At 46.0% G+C, this 18,216-nt stretch overlaps 1 protein-coding gene across 1 annotated transcript in view; it reads right to left on the minus strand.

The window, feature by feature from the left end:
• Positions 1–12,894, minus strand: part of CLDN14 (claudin 14) — an 81,698-nt gene extending 68,804 nt beyond the window's left edge. Inside the window, exon 1 of the mRNA XM_024239458.3 lies at positions 12,674–12,894. The gene's annotated coding sequence lies outside the window, so the exon portion shown is untranslated. The remainder of the gene's footprint in view (positions 1–12,673) is intronic.
• Positions 12,895–18,216: the final 5,322 nt, after the last annotated feature.

The following is an 18,216-nucleotide window of genomic DNA, read 5'->3' on the forward strand; positions in this document are numbered from 1 at the left end:
AAGATTAAGTCTTTGCATCGGATTTCAGTTCCGAGGCAGGCCGGGGAGGGATGTAGATATTTTCTTTATTTTTTTAAAAAAACAAACCCTTGTAGATAGAGTTGGTTTATTTTTAACAAGGGTAGAAGCATTGTGGGAAGCTGGTTTTCAGATTTCATTTCAGCCACAGACTGTGCTGTGCAAATGAAGACACAGCCTGGATTCTCCCTAATGAAAAGAGTGTGTCGGGGATGGGGACGGTGGCAGGGTGGGGGGGTGGGTGGGCTCTGAGGTAGCAGCTCCCCCTGCACAGAGATCCGGGCCACATGCAGATCTGCAGTGACTCTGCCTTCTCTCTAGCCTCACCTTCATGCAGCACTTGCCTTAAACCAGCTCACATGCGCCACCTCAGGTAGGTCAACCAGCTTTTACTGAGCACCTGCTATGTGCAGGGCGGACCAATAGGCATAAAGGAGGCCTCTGTCTTTCTAGAGAGAGTCTGGTAGATGAAGCAGATGTGGAACCTAATAAATCTAACAAAGGGCAGAGGCCATTTGTTAACAAAGACAGTAAGTGAAACCCAAGCCACAACAGATACAAGCATAGGTCGAGGGGATCATGGAGGGAGTGACCGATTCCCACCAAAGGAGAGGGGCAGAGAGGGCTTTGGACAATAAACAGGTAGCAAAAGGGAGATATTTCAAAAAGTGGGAGGAGGTTGTGTTTGAGATGCACCCGGGGGAGTTTGGGAGGGAGATGGGAAATGAGGAGCAAATCGTCAAACAGCCCCCCAAAAAGAAAGAAGCCTCTAAGACAGCCTGTTGACTGAAACAACGAGATGCCAAACAGATTGTGTTAAAAAATAAGTTTGGGAAACAAATTATATTCAATAAAGCAACATTTAAAATAATGTTAACCGAGGTGAAGTGGCTCACACCTATAATCCCAGCACTTTGGGAAGCCCAGGTGGGCAGATCACTTGAGGTCAGGAGTTCGAGACCAGCCTGGCCAACATGGTGAAACCCTGTCTCTACTAAAAATGCAAAAATCAGCCACAGGTGGTGGCACCTGTAATCCCAGCTACTCAGGAGGGCGAGGCAGGAGAATACTTTGAACCTGGGAGGTGGAGGTTGCGGTGAGCCGAGATCACGCCACTGCACTCCAGCCTGGGTGACAGAGTGAGACTCTGTCTTGAAAAAAAATTAATAATGTTATAGAAATTTTAGGGAAATATATATATATATATTTGCTATAAATTTTTTTTTTTTTTTTTTTTTGAGACAGAGTCTCTCTCTGTCACCCAAGCTGCAGTGCAGTGGCACCATCTTGGCTTCCTGAAGCCTCCACCTCCTGGGTTCCAGCCTCCCAGGTAGCTGGGATTACAAGCACGCAGCACCACGCCCAAATTTTTGTATTTTTAGTACAGACAGGGTTTCACCCTGTTGGCCAGGCTGGTCTCGAACTCCTGACCTCAGGTGATCCACCCGCCTCAGCCTCCCAGAGTACTAAGATTACAGGCATGAGCCACCGCGCCTGGCCTATAAATGTATGTTTAAAAGGCCTCTATCTATCCTCAATCAATAACAGCCTCTAGGGTGGGACAGGAGGGAATTGGAATGGGGCAGGAGTGTCAGAGTGGACTTCAGTCTTTGTCTGTTTTTTTTTTTAACTAAGGAAAATATATTCTGCTTTATCTATGTAATTAAAATATGTTTTAAAATCTAATAAATCACCTATTTACTTTTCATTATAACACAGGGCACTTAAGGCTATTATGTTATGTCCAATACATCTAGGTTTGATACTTCAAAGTCAAGCGGATTCTGGAGAAGCCAAAATACTGACCCAGAAAATCTAGATTCGCCTAGTTTAATTCCCCTGTTTTACAAATGGGGAACCGTGGGTTTCTCATGGTCTTTTTGTTGATAGGTGCAGGAAGACGTATGTGAAATAATTCATGGAGAAGTCATAGTGGCCTTGAAGTTTTCCAGATAACTATGAAAAACTACGTTAAGATGCTATTTTTCAACAAAATTCATTTTACCAACCTCAAAACGTATTTCCTCCGAAGAGGGTACGCACTGACAAACAACTCCCGAGTGTGGCATGCTAGCAAGAGCACTAGGCTGGGAGTCAAGAGACTTAAATTCCACCCGGAAGCCACCACATGACCTTGGCATGAGCCCATCACCAGGCTCCTCAGCCTCCTCATCGCAGCACCAGGGATTTCCCAAGCCCTCAGGAAATACTGTAACTTGACAACAATGGAGAAAGACTTTCACCCATGTGGTCGGAATGCTAGCCTTAAAAAGTGTCCTTCCAGAGAACATCACACACCGGGGACTGTTGTGGGGTGGGGCGAGGGGGGAGGGATAGCATTAGGAGGTATACCTGATGCCAAATGACGAGTTAATGGGTGCAGCACACCAACATGGCACATGTATACATATGTAACAAACCTGCACGTTGTGCACATGTACCCTAAAACTTAAAGTATAATAATAATAAAATTAAAAAAAAATGTCCTTCCAACAGGTTTCAAAAGTGAGATTCTAATTTAAGCCTTGCAGGGTCTCTAATGTGAAGCCAGTTTGGTGGGGTTGAACGCCAAAAGGATAGGAAAGGCTTCTCTTTCGAGAATGCGGGGAGAAAGAAAAATCAGTATTTTGACTAAAAAAAAGTATTTAAGTTGTGATCAGAAATATATTTGTCTAGAAATAAAAAGGCATTCCCCCGTACCCCCCTCCATCCTTTTAAATATTCACAGCTGGCTCTCTGGCCATATAAAGTTACTATGCTGTCAAATGACTCAACTTACAACATCTGTATTGGTGACCAACATCTTGTATCACGGGCTATCTAACCCTTTGAGTCACGACACCCCTGTTTGAGTAAGGTTTATTTTACTAGCACCAAGAGACTCCTGCGTTTAACATCTGTGGTGCTGCTCCTGAAATTCCTAGCCATAAAACAAGTAAATTCAGCGTGGTCTGAAATTCCAGAGCGTAGCCACGAACTACACAGAAAACACATTCGGTGGGGCCGGTTGGTAATGGAGCAGGGCTTAGCTCAGGCGGGGCTGCACATCTGGCTATGCCTTCCCTCCACAAGTGTGGGAAGAGGACCTGGGAATGCCAGGGTCCAGCCAGGCAGAGAGTGGCTGGATGGTCTACACGGGCAGGGGCTGCTCTGGCCACATGGCCAGGAGGGTGCTCCCCGCAGTGCACCCTTAGGTGCCAGGTTGGTGACATTTGGTGTGACCAACTGTTAACCACTAAACTCCATCTGTTGAAGTCTTCTGTAGGCCAAATACTCCATGTGCCTGAAGATGCTTCCGGCTTACAATTGTGAACTCAGTTTCTGTGTCCGGCATCAAGAGTTTAAAGTAGGGCCCACCCATTCCCTGGATGGGCACAGAGCTGTTAAAATGGTGATTACGTAGACATCGTACCACGTGGGAAAATATTGATGATGAGAGCACATTAGAGAAAATGAGCAAACAGAACGCAGGGTGGCAACATCACCATGGTAATAAATTGGTAAGACCTCCTGGAACACTATGCAGCCATAAAAAAGAGCCAGATCATGTCCTTTGCAGGAACATGGGTGGAGCTGGAGGCCATTATCTTTAGCAAACTAATGCAGGAAGAGAAAACCAAATACTGCATGTTCTCACTTATAAGTGGGAGCTAAATGATGAGAACACATGGACACACAGAGGGGAACCACACACACTGGGGCCTACCTGGGGGTGAAGGGTGGAGGAGGGAGAGGATCAGGAAAATAACTACTGGGTACTAGGCTTAATACCTGGGTGACAAAATAATCTATACAATAAACCTCCACAGCACAAGTTTACCTATAACAGACCTGCACATGTACTCCTGAACTTAAAATAAAACTTAAATAAATTGGTAAGATCTGACCTGCCTGTGCAGCTGAGGACTAGAACTGAACACAGAAAAATTGCAATAGCTTAGTTCACTGGAGTGAAGTGGCTTTAAATTTTTTTTTTCTTTTTGAGACAGAGTTTCCCTCTTGTTGCCCAGGCTGGAGGGCAATGGCGTGATCTCGGCTCACTGCAACCTCCGCCTCCCTGGTTCAAGCGATTCTCCTGCCTCAGCCTCCCGAGTAGCTGGGATTACAAAAAAATTTTTTCATGCTCTTCATGAAAATTAATAATTTCAAAGACATAATCCCAGCTTTTTAGGGGAGTCTCCGGCAAGGCATGGGGGTGGCATCTGCATGCAACACACGGTTGACAGGAAAAAGGGATGATGGAAGCCCAGGATGACCCCCTGTGGGAGCCGGAGCAAGGTCGTGAACTTCAAAGCTCTTTGACAAGTACAGGATGATAAAAACATATGGCTTTAGGACAACTCTCCATCATATCTTCCATGTGGCCGATGCCTGATAATCCTTCAAGTCACTCTTCCATATCAATGTGCCTGGTGTGTGGGGTGAGCGTGCATTAGGGAGAGGCTGGCTGAAAATCACCATGGCACCATCCCATCAAGACGACGCACAGACTCCTCAGCGAGGTGCAGACCTGGCCTTATGTGCCAGACATTCTACTCCAGGTGCAAGCAGCCTCTAAATTATTTGTCACTGATACCCTGAGTGTCCCATTTTCACGATGCCACCCAGCTCTGGGTTCAATCCTGCTCTTGCTCATTCCCCTGGGCAAGGTGTCAGTCTCAGGCTGTGTAAAGAGGCTGTGTCCCCGCCCCTTATATTTAAATATTGAGTGGGTCGCATCTTTCCCAGCCATACCAAGAGGAAATGCAACCGTCTCCCTCCCTGAGGCCAGTGTAATCTAACCATCACAAGCCACGAAGGGTTGTGGCAAGCCATTGGTCTTATTGTGTAATTACGGCTAGGGAAGTGTGAATGATAATGGATGAAAAGGAGAGGTGGAAACAATAGACTTCCCCCAAAAATGGGACGAGTTAAATTACAGCGCATTGATTCAATGGAAAATCATCTATCCGTTTTTAAAAATGCTTTGTGGGCTGGGTGTGGTGGCTCATGCCTGTAATCCCAGCCCTTTGGGAGGCTGAGGGGGGCGGATCACCTGAGGTCAGGAGTTTGAGACCAGCCTGGACAACATGGTGAAACCGTCTCTACTAAAAATACAAAAATTAGCTGGGCATGGTGGCGGGTGCCTGTAGTCCCATCTACTTGGGAGGCTGAGGCACGAGAATCACTTGAACCTGGGAGGTGGAGGTTGTGGTGGGCTGAAATTGCACCACTGCACTCCAGCCTAGGTGACAGAGTGAGACTCTCTCAAAAATAAATACATAAATAAATAAAAATAAAAAATAAAATACAAATAAAAATGCTTTGTAAAGACCACATGGTAATGGAAAAAAGCATGAGCTATAAAATTAAGTGAGAAAAAGTACTGTACAAAATAGTATGTGAATTACAATCATAACTATGAAAATACATTTAAAGACCACAAAGGAATACAAATATATAGGTATGCATACACATACACATCTAAATGACATGTATAGTCATGTTTTATTCTAGAAAGGAGAGGAACAGGTGCATTTCCTTTAATGCAGAAGGAAGTCCGCAGACAGTGGCTTTGAGCAGGTGACTTAGCTGATTTCAGGAGTCGTGAGATCATGGGGAATTTTTTCTCTATGGCCAAAATTTCTATAACATCACGCACATGCAACTGAAAAATTATTCTCTCAAAGCACATGAATTTTGTATGTTTTGGCAGCACTTTCTGCAGTTCAAATGGCCATATGAAACCCTTCGGGTTAGCCAGGGGCACACCTTAGAGCAAACCCACCCCATGGGCCTGACAGGAGGCAAACTGGCATGAAAGGACAACACGGCGCTCCCCCACCCTCGGAAAGTGCAGGAATCCATCCTCACAGCAGCATCATCTCTAAACGTTCTCCAGGGGAGGAGAAACGCAGCCCTGCTGTGCTGTTCAGCACTTAAGCAGACTGAAAAACAATTATCATAAAATGCAAGTTCAGCTGCAGCCCAGCTCTGTGGGGAGGTTGTTGGATGAAGGGCTGTCTGTCTGGGACAGCCCCTGACTCAGGCTTAGCTTCATCCTTGACGTCCAGCCTTGCACCTGCACTGTTTCCTCATCTGAAACCTGCACTGTTTCCTCATCTGGGGTCCAGCTGGCATCTGCCTGTACCTGAGGACCTGCCCAGGGAAGGCCGATGGAGACAGTAGGGGACTGAGGACAAGAGTAGGGGCCAGGCAGCACCCCCATCCTCAGGGCTTGCCCAGTTCTCCCTCGTGTTAGATGCAGAAATCAAGTTACCTCGACTGAACTCATTTTAAAAATGACTTTACTCCATTCTGTTTCAATGTTGCATTCTTGGCTTTGACCTTGTGTATTAAAGAAGCAGCTCAATGAAAATGTTCCAACATTACCTGTGAGCTGTGAAAGAGGCGGCTGATTATTTTGTTGGTATCATTTGTCTAAGGCTCCATGGGACAAATTATTTTCATAATTCTAGTGCAAGTAAAGATATATTTCCTAAAGGTGATTTTTAAACTATTTTTTCATTGACAGTAGAAAGCTGAGAGTGAAATTTTGTGTTTAGTTATACAAACGACATTAATGTGTTTATAGCATCTCTATTCCCCTCCTTCCTCCCACCCACCATCCTTCTACATGTTAAGAAAATATTTTCTCTTTTTTTCAACAGACTTTCTCTTTTGTTATAAACTGCCTCAAATTCTTTTTAGGAGTAGATAAGATGTCAGTAAACCTGCATAGCAACGTATCTGGAGGAAATTGCCTATTGGCAGAGACACACTTTCTTACCTTCAACAAGGTTGTAACATTGCTCAACTAAAAAATATCTGGGCCAGGCGCAGTGGCTCACACCTGTAATCCCAGCATTTTAGGAGGCCGAGGAAGGCAGATCACTTGAGGTTGGGAGTTTGAGACCACCCTGACCAACATGGAGAGACCTCGTCTCTACTAAAGATACAAAATTAGCTGGGTGTGGTGGCACATGCCTGTAATCCCAGCTACTCGTGAGGCTAAGGCAGGAGGATTGCTTGAACCCAGGAGGTGGAGGTTGCAGTGAGCCAGAGATGGTGCCATTGCACTCCAGCCTGAGCAACAAGAGCAAAACTCCATCTCAAACAAACAAACAAAAAAAAACCAAACAAACAAAAAACCACACAAAAACAAATCTGCAGAGAGACAGAGAAAAAAAAAATCCAGGCTGTGGGGTTGTCTATAAGACAACTCAGCTAGGCCCTTCAGAAAGTCAGTCATAACAAAAAGTCTGGGAGACTGTTCTAGATTGAAATCAATAAAAAGATGTAATGATGAACATACTGATCTTTGATTAGGTCCTGCTTTATTTTTATTTTTTTAAAAAAGCTATAAAAGATATTTTGGATGCAATTGGGAAAACATGAGTATGAACTGGATAGTAGATGATGCTAGAGTTAATTTTTTTTAAAATTAATATTGTGAGGTATGATAATGGTGTTGCAGATACATAGGAGAATGTCCTTGGTAGACATCTAATGAAATATTTATAGTCAAGTATCATGATCATTTACAATTTACAATTTACCTTCTTTTTTCTTTTCTTTCTTTTTTTTTTTTTTTTTTTTGAGACGGAGTCTTGCTCTGTCACCCAGACTGGAGTGCATTGGCATGATCTCGGCTCACTGCCACCTCCACTTCCTGGGTTCAAGCAATTCCCCTTCCTCAGCCTCCCAAGTAGCTGGGGTTACAGGTGCGTGCCTCCACGCCTGACTAATTTTTGTATTTTTAGTAGAGACGGGTTTTCACTATGTTGGTCAGGCTGGTCTCGAACTCCTGACCTAGTGATCTGCCTGCTTCAGCCTCCCAAGGTGCTGGGATTACAGGCATGAGCCACCACACTTAGTCTACAATTTACTTTCAAATGGTTAAGAAAAAATCAAAACAAAGTGTGTGTGTGTGTGTAGAGAGAGAGAGAGAGAAAACTGTGTATGGCAAAATATCAACAATGCTTACAGCCAGGGAGACAGTCCACAGGTGTTCATTGTACTATTCTTTGATCTTTGCTGCCTGTTTGAAAATTTTCAGTCAGTTGAGTAGAGGTCTATGAAAGTCCAACACTTATAGATCAACCAGAAATAGATGAAATCTGATGGTAACTCATTTTCTGGAACCCCTAGTGTACCCCCAAACAACTCAAATGGTTGGGATCAATGTTAATGGGTTTCAAGGAACAGTCATAAAACTTAGCAAGAAAGAGGAAAACAATCACCACCATCACACAGTTTTGCTGCTGTCACTCTCTGTAGGATGGGTCGCAGAACTGCGTGGCAAGAAGAGACAGCGGATCACGAGGTCAAGAGATCAAGACCATCCTGGCCAACATGGTGAAACTCTGTCTCTACTGAAAATACAAAAATTAGCTGGGCGTGGTGGCACACATCTGTAATCCCAGCTACAAGGGAGGCTGAGGCAAGAGAATCGCTTGAACCCGGAAGGTGGAGGTTGCAGTGAGCCGAGATCGCGCCACTGCACTCCAGCCTGGCAACAGAGCGAGACTCCGTCTCAAAGGAATAAAAGAGAAAAAAAAAAAAAAAAAAAGAAGAGACAGCATTTCAGAAGGAGTCTCTGCCCAGCGTCCAGCAGCAGTCAGTAAGAGAAGCCCATGTATGAGAATCAGGATGCTGCAGCACATCCTCAAGTCACCTCCCATTTTCTTCCACAGTTGGAGTGGAAACCCATTTCCACAGTTGAAACCCATTTTTTTCCACAGTTGGAGTGGCCGATTGCTGCAGGTATGATATCTGGCCAGTACCAAGTCTTCCTAACTGCAGAGATCACCCCAACTTGGGAATGGGCAGACATAAGGGCATAGGGAGCCCTGTACGAGTCACCTGACCCCCAGCACCAGGTCAAGGCTGCAGGAGTCCCAGTCGCGCCCCTGCCCGGCACACCCACACACAGAGCTTGCTTCTCAACTATGCCTGGCCAGCGCAGCTTCCTCTGGGCAGGGCCCTAAATGTGGATTCAGAGCTGGACAGCATCCGCTGACCCCACTCCAGAATGATGGCTGGGTAAGTCTCTGTTGTAACCCACGCCAATTTAAGGGATGCCGAGAATGAGCTTTCAGTCACGTATTCATTCATTTTAAAAATGTTTATGGAGAAACTTCTCTGTGCCAGGCTCTGTGTCAGACAGGAATATACATTTGTGAACAAATCAGATAAAGTCTCCACACTCAAGGTTTTTAAGGTCTACTGGAAGACACAGCAATGAAACAAGCAAAAAATATGTGTGTGGTGTGTGTGCAGAGTGAGTGTGTGTGGAGTGTGTGTGGAGTGAGTGTGTGTGGAGTGTGTGTGCAGAGTGAGTGTGTGTGGAGTGAGTGTGTGGGGAGTGTGTGTGTGCAGAGTGTGTGGAGTGAGTGTGTGCAGAGTGTGTGTGGAGTGACTGTGGAGTGAGTGTGTGTGTGGAGTGAGTGTGTGTGTGGAGTGAGTGTGTGTGCAGAGTGAGTGTGTGTGGAGTGAGTGTGTGGGGAGTGTGTGTGTGTGCGGAGTGTGTGGAGTGAGTGTGTGCAGAGTGAGTGTATGTGGAGTGTGTGTGGAGTGAGTGTGTGTAGTTTGTGTGGAGTGACTGTGTGTGTGGAGTGAATGTATGTGGAGTATGTGTGGAGTGAGTGTGTGTGGAGTGAATGTATGTGGAGTGTGTGTGTAGTGAGTATGTGTGTAGTGAATATGTGTGGAGTGTGTGTGCAGAGTGAATGTGTGTGCAGAGTGAGTGTGTGTGTGGAGTGAGTGTGCGGTGTTAGTGTGTGTGGAGTGATTGTGTTTGTGGAGTGAGTGTGTGTGCGGAGTATGTCTGCAGAGTGTGTGTGCGGAGTGAGTGTGTTTGTGCAGTATGTCTGCGGATGAGCATGTGTGCGGAGTGAGTGTATGATTGGAGTGTGTCTGTGGAGTGTGTGTGTGTGTGGAGTATGTCTGCAGAGTGAGTGTGTATGCGGAGTGAGTGTGTTTGTGCAGTATGTCTGCAGATGAGCGTGTGTGCGGAGTGAGTGTATGATTGGAGTGTGTCTGTGGAGTGTGTGTGCGGAGTGAGTGTATGTGTGGCATGTGGAGTATGTATGTGTGTAGTATGTGATGTATGTGTGTGGTATGTGTATGGTGTGGTGTGTGTGTGGTATGTGGTATGTATGTGTGTGGTGTGTGTGGAGTGAGTGTGTGGTGTGTGGTGTGGTCCGTGTGTGAAGTGTGTGTGGTGTGTGGTGTGTGTGTGTTTATACAGTCATCCCTCAGTATTCACAGGGGATTGGCTCCAGGACCCCTGAGGATTCCAAAATCCTCGGCTGTTCAAGTCCCTGACATTAAATGGTGTAGTGTTTGCATATGGCCAATGTACATGTCTCATACACTGCAAATCAACCCTAGATGACTTATAATACCCAACACAATGTAAAGCTATGTAAATAGTTGTTATACTGTGTTTTTATTTTTATGGTTTTTTATTGTTGTATTATTATTTTAATTTTTCCAAATATTTTTGATTCATGAAGGTGGAACCTGCGGGTATGGAGAGCCAACTATACATCACATAGGAACATATCTAATTACCAGCTGATTTGTTCCAGAAAAGAAATCAATGGGGTGCAGTTGAATGGTGGCCTTAACCTCTCCTACTGATATTGAACGCTGGGCAGCATGGCTTTCTGAAATCCCACTCGTTCCCGCCAGGACCAGGGGGGTTTGAGCAGGTCTCTTTGAGGAAGTGGCTGTAGGTCAAGTGCTGAGGGAGGGGAGGGAGGGACTGGGGGGCAGGGCTCCAGGTGGAGACATCTTGTGAGGTACCTAAGAGTGGTGAATTCGGGATGTGAGGAGACGGCAGAGAGGCCAACATCAGCCAGACCTTACAGGTGGTGACAAGTAGTTGGATGTTTGTTCTAAGGGAAGAGGAGGCCACAGAGTTGTAAGTAGTGGATGGACATGAGGTGACTTGGGTTTTAAAAGGCCACTATGGTGACTCTGTAGCAAGTTGATTGGAGGTGGGCAGGAGTAGAAGGTATTGCCACAGTCCAAGTGAGATATCAGTTCCTTAAACAAGGACAGTGGCTGTGGAGTGGGAGAGGAGTGGACAGATTCCACATACACTTTGCAGGTAGAATTGACAGGCTTTGCTAATGGGTTAGATGTTAGAGTTGAGAAAAGAGGAGAAACCAAGGATAACTTCCGGGTTTCTGGTTTAAGCCAATGGTGGTGTCAATTCCAGAGAGAGGAACTGATGTGGATGGGCTGGTGGGGAGAACATGGAAGTCAACAGGTAAGAGTTCTTCATCTTCTGTAGGATACCTCCTGCCTTTCTGTCAGTCAGTTTATCAATCTGGTACTTGTTGAGGGTTTACCACGTATTAAGCTCTGCACATTTACCTTGACATATTTTTAAAGATGATTTGAAATGACTTGTAATAAAACTCATAGGTACAAGAAAACTACTGAAAAGGTGCATATGTGAAAGTACAAGAGCCAAGTAACAAAAGGATGAAAAGAATCATATCCAAGTCCTAATCCTAAAAGAGACTGCTGCAACTACAAGCAAAAAAGCCTTAACTCTGAGTTTCCCAGGAGCCAAAGCAAAAAGGGAAAGTTGAGTTTTATAAAGCCGATTGTCTAATAAAAAGAAGCATGCTGGCTTACTCAGAGAAATAAAATTTCGCCCTTATTTTTAACTTCGAAAGCATTTTTCTTACTACCTACCTTCTCTAAGGGCCAATGATCAATATAGTGGAATTGTTATATTATCAATAACAATTTTACACAAAATACAAAGGATTTCTGTATAAAACCTAAAAAACCAGTGTCCCAAATGCCCGGTAGAACGGACTATCAAGGGTACTGGTAGGGGCACAGGTCTGTAGCAAGGGAATACTTTGGCCTGTGTCTTACTGTCTTAGGTTTTAATAGTGTCTTTGTGACGGGTACCTTGCTACCCACTGACTTAACTACAGTTCCTTTTGTCTTATAATGTAAATTTCTTTTGTTACCGCCCCCCTCTCTAATCACGTGTGTGCATGTATGTGTGGGCGTGAGTGAACCACTGGAGTTGGCTGTAGACTTTCTTTTACTTTTGCAGCCAGAGTCTCCCTCTGTCGCCCAGGCTGGGGTGCAGTGGTGGGATCTCTGCTCACTGCATCATTTGCCTCCCAGGTTCAAGGGATTCTCCTGTTTCAGCCTCCCAAGTAGCTGTGATTACAGGCACGCACCACCACCACCATGTCCGGCTAATTTTTGTATTTTTAGTAGAGATGGGGTTTCACCATCTTGGTCAGGCTGGTCTTGAACTGCTGACCTCATGATCTGCCCGCCTCGGCCTCCTAAAGTGCTGGGATTACCGGCGTGAGCCCCCACTCCTGGCCGGCAACAGACTTTCTAAAACATTTAAATAAACTTCGTACCCCTTCTCACGCTGCCCGGAAAATTCTGACTTCCCTCACCTTGGGAGAGCAAGGCTCATATAGCAGACGTTGCAGACCTTGTTTAGGTCACACTTAAGATAAAGGAAGATGCAAACTCCTTTATTTCTGATCAGCTGATCCCCTGTGACTGATGGCCGGGGAGCCCCTCTGGCATCAGTCTGTAGGCTCCAGCCTGAGCCAGATTCCATGCTAAAAGTCCCGAGGCTGGCAGTGAAAGAAACCCCCCGGGGCTGGAAACTCACCCCTCCTGGGCGGCTGGACACCAGCTCATGGCCGCTCTCGGGTCTGTGCGGGCCCGGCGCCCCTTCTTCCCAGGGAGCCGCGTGACTCTCCTTGATCCAGTCTCACCTCGAGCGACAGGCCTCCCAGCCGCCCCCCAGCAGCCCCCGAGCAGTCCCCGGAGCGCTGGGGGACTCTGCAGCGCATAGGTGACCCACGCAGAGCCAGCCCCAGCGCGATGAATAATTGACGCGCAGAGTGGAATTACCTCTGTGGGCTCCGGGTCCCTCCCGCAGCCCGCACCTGTCCCTGCCCCTGTCCCTGCCTCTGCCCCGAGGACTACTGCTCTTTTCAGAAATGACGCCAGTACCAGCACGTGCAAAATGCCTTGCCGCCTTGCTGGGAACACATTTGCATACTCAGTTTCAAGTTCAAATGCCTGCGCATAAAACAGGATTAGCACAACCTGGCGGGGGCAGGGGGGAGCACGAGGGTCCTCCTCACCTGGCCGGAGGTGGGTGAAAATCCCAGCAGATTTCAACAACCCCCCTCCCACCCTACACCCCAAGTGGGTGCGCAGAGGGACTCAACTGCTGGGGCAGGGGCTGCCCTCTGGGGTAAAGGGACCCCCAGTTTCCAAAGTGAGGGCTCAGAGAGCACCCAGCTTCTCCTCCGTTCTCCCCTTTTTTCATTCATTTTTCCTCCAACAGATATTTATTGAACACCTATTATGTGCCAACACTGTGAAGGGGGACAGTAGGGACTATAGCAATGAACAAAAAAGTCCCTGCTCTTTGAGTTGGGGGAGACAGACAATTAGAAAAAGATTCAAAGAAACAACATAGTTCTTGTATGAAGATAAGAGCAATGACCAGGGAGAGGCAAACAAAAGAGAGCGATAGGGAAGTTTCTCAGGATGTTCAGGAGGGCCTTTCTGTCCTGCTGTGCTTAGATTCTGCCTATAACTTAATAAGTATGTTATTATTTGATAGTAATACTTACCAAACACTTCTCATGTTCTGAGCACTATAATAAGTGCTTTAGCACTTTGGCTTTACATAATCGTTGTAACTACCTAATGACGTGGATCTCTAATTGTGCCCATTTTACAAAAGAGTACAATTGAGGCAATGGGTCCCAAGGCCAGTAGCTGAAGAATGACGGGGCTGGGACTTGAACCCAGGCATCTAGTTTTAGGACCCCACTCTGAAATACTGCACTGTAATTTACATATATTCATTTCCCCTCCTTTCCAAATGTGGGGCACGGCCAAAAGCAAGCAAATATGCATAAGGAGCTTCTGAAACGTAAACAGCCACCCCCATACTGTGGCATTTCTCCTGTCCTTGCCTACAGTTCTAGTTGATTCCTAAAGTGGGAGAGAGAGTGCATGATGATAGGGACTGTTTACTTGGCAAAGAAACTGAGTCAGCTCAGGATCCCCAAGGCTGCAGCCAGGGAAGCCTGTGTCGTGGATTCAACCGTCCATGCTGAGCCGCACCTGCACTGGCTGAATTGCTAGCAGCCGGGTTTCAATTTGGGGACACAGTGGGTGACACCCAGGAACCCGGAAGCCACACCGGCCCTTGGCTCCCTCCAACCCAGGTTTCCATTACCATGGTGCTGCCTGCCAGCTTGGCAGGATCACACTACACCTTGGGCAGGTCCTTGCCCTGGGCCCCCTCTGCTGCCATCCATCCCTCTCCCTGAGAAAGGTGGTGGGAAGGACAATGGCCTTTTCTTGGCTGAGGAGTGCCAGGGAACCAAGCCTCTCAGTACAGAAGGAGGGAGCAGCCGAGGCTCTCTGACATCCAGACCCCATTACAAGGTAGGCCTGCTGGATTGTGGGTGCCTTACATTTGCTCATCCTCCAAGACTAGAACAAAGTTCTCCTAGGCCTCAGACAGTCATCCCTGCCTGCAGCTGTTGACTGTTTGCATAGGAGGGGATGGAGTTGGGATTTGGGAAGGAGAGGCAAGTTTGAGGCTGGGGAGAATTTGGATTTTCCTGTGCACTAACCACAGGCATCCCCTCCTCCAGAGCACACTCACTCTCAGACACCCAGGAAGCTAAGCAAAATTTCTCCGTATTTTATCCAAATATGCTGTGGACTTTGAAATGAACTCTTTAGTCCTTCCTGCTGACCTGACTGCAAATCAGCTTTTGATGGGATTGGACAGCTTGGAGAGATGGGCAGCGATCACGCTGAAATACGATGACAGGGGCAAGACTGCAAGGACATCCGCGAAGTAAGACATGTGCACAGAGCAACCATGTGAAAACAATTAGGACGACAAATTTACTAATTGCTGAAAGTAACTTAATAACAAAACCACAATGCTCTCTGTTATTAATCCTGGCTACTGCAGGGGGGGCCAATTGAAGTTTGCTTGCAGGAGGGATTGTAAGTATCAGGCCAGTGCCCTAGCATTTGTGGATACTAAGTGAAAAGAGCTTGCATCTCTGTTGGTAATTGAAAAATAAACCACTTTCCAGCCTCTACCAATGCAGGTGGCCATAGGGATTTGAGGCATTTCTGAAGCCCATGGAGAGAGGGAGGCAGGGCTCTCTTGCCTTTCTGTGACTCTCTTTTTTGCACATTCTCCACTTAAACCAGAGCAACAGGCATTACTCAGATTTTGGAGGGTTAAGAATTGATTTTTAACAAACACAAATTCAAATGCAATATTCTTAAAGCATTTTAAGGTGGAGCGGGTAGAAATGAGGTAGCAAGGGACTCCATTCTTGGGTTGGGTGAGGAGCCTTCAAAAGTTCTCTGAGTTCCCAAGTCTTTCACAGGCTGCTTGCTACACATAATCCTTCACAGAAATTAGGTATCAGTGCCTAGGCATCGGGAGTGAATGCAGTGTTTCTGGAGGCAAGGGAGTCCCTTAGCCCTCTAGAAGATCAAAGACAACCATCAAATGTGTCACCTTCAATAAGTCATGGGATGCAAAGGACCATAATTTCCCTAACTAGAGGGGCTCTTTGTGCCTATATTTCTCTTAAGTTGCCTAAGTCTGCAAACATTTGGATCATTCAAGCCTCATTTTTTTTCCTTGAAATATTTATAAAAAAAGGCTGAATTATTATTTTTTGAAATATGTTAGTATCTGCCCCCACTCTGTATTTAACCATTTATATCTCAATGAGAAATTGCATTTATTAAAGCTGGCAGCTCTGTGTGTACTTTATTGTGATGTTTTTGTAATTACAATGAGCAGTGTAGCCTTTTTCCCCCTCCCAATTAAAATGATCCTGGCCCAGAATTTCAGAGTCTTCAAGGCCAAGTTTGCTTCTCCTGGAGCATCCCCAGGAGATGTCTGCCCAGGCGGGAGGAGGCAACGCAACCTCTTCTTGGACCCAGGACTTCGCCAAGGATGGTCAGCTCCTGCAAAAGCCCTTCAGCCCTCCCTCTAGCAAGAGCGAGAACCAGTGGGGTGGTCTCAATGGGTCCTCCCGCCCAACAGCCGCCTTTCAGGAAACAGAGACTGTAACCTGGGACTTATTAAAAGTTTGGAAAGAAATAATATTTCTGAGGTTGTTCAACCTCTGGCTACTTTGAAGTTTACTCTTGGATTAATCCAGATCTTCAGAGACCTGCATATGGGCGTGCATTCTTTTCACTTTTTGCAGAATCACTTTCACTAAATTGCATGTTACTCTTATCTTATTGACCTACTTCTAAAGAATATTTGGTTAAGAAAACAAATTCTCAGGCCTCATCCCAGAGCCTGATTCAGCATTTCCAGGAACATGCTGGAAAGCTGTCAGTGTCAAAGCATCTCTGTGGTCAGGTTGATTGCCCTGTGACATATCTTTGAGAGTTCATGGCTAGAAACAGCTGTGCTTGTTCTGAGCAACGGGGTTATTTTTTTTATCACTAGACGCTGTGATGCTTCTACCTAATCATGTCATTTCTTTGGGTTGACTGTAGGAACCTCAGATTCAAATCCACCCCTAGCAAAAATGTGCACGGTCTTAGCACAGGTAATTTTTGTTCATTTTCTAGCGACTGCCTTTACCTTCTTTCCCCTCTGTTGAACTTTCCTCAAGCACTTACCTTTTTTATTATGGAAAATGTCAGACACAATGTAAACGCTTACCTTTTTATTACAAAAAATTTCAAACATAGGCAAGAATGGCAAACATAATGAGCTCTTATGTATCCATCACCAAACTTCAATAATTTTCAACTTACAGCCAACCTTTAAATATTTATTTTTAATCTTACCAAGATTATTGGAATCTTTGTAAGTCTCCCAAATTATTTTTCTAATGAGATAGAGAGTACATTATAAATAACCACAACAAATCAGCAGTTCTTACATTTAAAAGTGATGTTGCCTCCCCTCCCTCAAGAGGACATTTGGCAATGTCTGGAGACATTTTTGGTTGTCACAACTGGGCAGGGAGCAGTGTTGCACCTGGCATCTAGTGGGTAGAGTCAGCGATGCTGCTCAATGCCCTCAATGCACAGGACAGTCCCCAAAGCAAAGAATGATCAGCCTCAAATGGCCATGGTGCTGAGGTTGTGCACTAAATTAAAATGAGTATTTTTTAAGTTAGACTATTCCTAGGAAATTAACTTTAAAGCACAGCTTGTGTTTTCAAGTTGAGAAATGTTCTAAATATCATAGGTTTGGTGGTTTATAGGGTGTTCATGGTACACACGCTGGAATATCAGTAAGAAACTAGTTGACGGTGGTTGTCTCTGGGGAGAACTGGGTGGCAGGGCAGGATAAAGACTTACTTTTTCCTCTATCCCCATTTGTGTCTTTTATATTTTACAATGCATGCAGGTCTTACCTACTTGAAATACATTTGAATAACATGGAGTATGTAGATGTTTTCAAAGGATCTGAAAATAAAATTTTTATTTTAAAGAAAGCTTTTAAAATGGTTGTGTAAAGAGACCAAAAGGAACCTTCCGACAGAGCTTTCCAGAGTACTGTGAGCCTGTCAGACACCTAGTGTGGCTCAGCAGTGCCTGGGCCATTAAGGGAATCAGAAACACGTGGAGAGGCGGCCGCTGCTCCCGGCATGATGGATCAATTGTGCTTGAGCGAAGTTAAATGCGAGGGTCCCTGTGCCAAGCCTCTGACGCTAATGAGCCTTCAACTCCAGGGAGCGGGTCTCCCAGGGCCAGGCAGTGACATGGCTTCTGGGCAGCAGGCAGGAGGGCTGGGAGCCGCCTGCAGCCTGGCCGGAGCCGGCCACAGGATGAAGGTCCACTCCTGCCTCCATCAGCTGGTGGCCATGTGCACCAGATGGTCACTCACCCTCTGATCCTCCAAAGGACACAGCTACGTTGAACTGTAAATGGTGACAAGTGAGGCAAACCCCTTGCTTCTTTTGAAAAGAAAGGCCCAGCGAACACATCTTTTGAAACATTACCTGGCGGTGTCACTTCCATTCTTAAAACCCCAGTGGCTTTTGGCTACCCTTGGTCCCCCTCTTTCTCCTCGCGTCCTCTGCCTCTCGACTCCGGCTCCCAGGGCTTTTTGTCAGTCCCTTGGATTCACCGCACTCCCCTCCACTGCAGGGCCCCTGCAGATGCTGTTCC

The sequence above is a fragment of the Pongo abelii genome, chromosome 22 (assembly GCF_028885655.2).
Source record: "Pongo abelii isolate AG06213 chromosome 22, NHGRI_mPonAbe1-v2.0_pri, whole genome shotgun sequence".
Lineage (NCBI taxonomy): Eukaryota > Metazoa > Chordata > Mammalia > Primates > Hominidae > Pongo > Pongo abelii.